Here is a 2,513-nt window from a genome sequence, read left to right as displayed (position 1 = left end):
GAGTCAGAGTGAAGAGCAAGCATGCTCTCTTCTTCTTTAATTCATTATCCCATAACCACACATATAGCATAAGTGTATACAATAGTACTAAGGTCCGTAGGACCATTCACACTAGGTCTAAGACCACGGACTTATTTAATGTCCGACACTTGCTGATACAGCTGGACAAGGCTAATGTCGGTCATACATACTAACAGGAGAATAATATGAGCTTGATATTCTAACACTCCCACTCAAGCTCAAATCATCTGATGAACTCCAAGTAGCTGTCTAAAACTACTAAACTTATCTTTACCCAAAGACTTGGTAAAGATATCTGCAACACGTTCATCAGTCTTCACATGCATAAGATCTACTCTCCCTGCAAGAACCATCTCTCTTATCAAATGGTAGTGTACCTCTATGTGTTTTGTCCTGGCATGGTATACTGGATTCGTTGCCAGGAGTACACTACTGAGATTGTCACATAATAAGGTCACTGGAGCATCCACCTGAATATCCAAATCAGCCATAAGCTTGAGCAGCCATGAAATCTCACATACTACCAATGCAACACCCTTGTACTCTGCCTCAGTACTAGACAATGCAACCGTTGGTTGCTTCTTGCTGCTCCAGCTGATCATGCCACTTCCAAAGCCAAAAGCATAACCACTCGTAGATCTGCGATCATATGAGCATCCTGCCCAATCCGCATCTGTATATCCAACCAGTTTTAAGGGCTTATCTCTCATATAGAACAACCCATAATCTACAGTGGACTTAACATATCTCACAATCCGCCTAACAGCTTCCAAATGTGGCTTCCTGGGCTTCTGCATAAACTGACTTATGAGCCCAACTGCATAACTCAAATCTAGCCTAGTGATGGTCAAGTAGATCAGACTTCCAACCATCTACCTGTACATAGTCACATCCTGAATTTCAGCTCCAGTGCTAATGTCCAACTTGACATTCTGATCAAGGGGTGTATCCAATGGTTTGCATTCATCCATGCCATACTTTTTCAGCATTTCCATGGCATAATATTTCTGCATCAGCCATAAACCATTTTTAGCCTTAATTACCTCAATACCCAAAAAATACTTCAATTCACCTAGATCTTTCATGTCAAATTTAGATTTCAGCATCTTCATTACATGTTGTATGCCCAAGTCATCATTACCAGTGATTATCAAATCATCAACATATATGACTAGCACTACCAAGCCATTGTCAGTCTTCTTTGTAAATAGGCTGTGATCAGCACTACCAATAGTAAATCCCAACCTCTGCAAGTAGTTATTGATCCTAGCATGCCAAGCTCTCGGAGCCTACTTCAGCCCATACAGTGCCTTTTTCAGCTTGCATACATAATGCTGAAAGTCAGGGTGAACATACCCTTCTGGCTGAACCATATATCTTCACATCCATCTGCTGTAATTTCCAGCCTCTAGCAGTAGCCAAAGCAATCGCAGTGCGTATGGTTGCCATCTTGGCAACAAGGCTGAATGTTTCCTCATAATCAAGTCCATACTATTGGGCATACCCCTTAGCAACCATCCTGGCTTTGTACCTTTCCACATTGCCATCCGACTTGCATTTGATTTTGTAGACCCATTTGCAGCCAATGGTCTTTTTTCCTTCAGGCAATGGCACAAGATCCCATGCCTTATTTTCAGCCAAGGCATTCATTTCTTCATTCATGGCTGCACACCAGTTCTCATCTTCCACTGCTTCAGTATATGTACCTCGTTCTTTGATCTCCATCACTTTTGTCATGTAAGCATAATGCTTTGCAGTGTAGCCACTATATGTCAACCTGTCAACAGGGTATCTGACCCTCTGTGTGAGCGTCTAGGCTATGGTGCACTGCTCGATTTCCCTCTCTCATGAGGCAGAATGTACCGGCTCTGCCTTGCGCTCAGAAGTATAGACAGTCGAAATACCAAGTTCATTGTCTAAAGTGTCAACAAACTCATATCCAGAAGTCATTCTACCATGTGTCATCATCCCAGATACATCCTTAGTAACTTTCTCTTTTCCTTTGTTGTCCACGACATCATATCTCCCCCTCACTGACATACTCGTGTCAGTGGACGGTGAGCTCCTCAATCTCCCTGTCCATGGGGATACTATCTGACTTCTAGGTCCTGTCATAGCAGTGCTCTGCTGCAAATCAACTATAGATACATGAATAGAAGGCATATCCAATGGCACTACAGCCGGTGATACATACCAAGAACCCATCTCATCAAAAATAACATCTCTGCTCACCAAGGTCTCCATGGTAGAGGGATCATAACATTTGTATGCCTTCTTCTCCTGCGAATATCCAATGAAAACAAACTTATGCGCTTTTGGATCCAGCTTCTTCCTTTTTTCATCTGGAATATGCACATAAGCAAGACAGCCAAAGGCTTTAATGTGACTTACATCCGGCTTATAGCCATACAGCTTCTCAAACGGTGTCATCTCATGAATACTTGCAGTGGGAGTCCGATTCAAGATATACATGGCTGTCATAACAGCCTCAG

This window comes from Lygodium microphyllum, chromosome 1, assembly GCF_053477565.2.
Source record: "Lygodium microphyllum isolate KBCC chromosome 1, Lygodium_microphyllum_v1.1.10, whole genome shotgun sequence".
Classification (NCBI taxonomy): Eukaryota; Viridiplantae; Streptophyta; class Polypodiopsida; order Schizaeales; family Lygodiaceae; genus Lygodium; species Lygodium microphyllum.
This window is presented reverse-complemented; position numbering follows the sequence as displayed.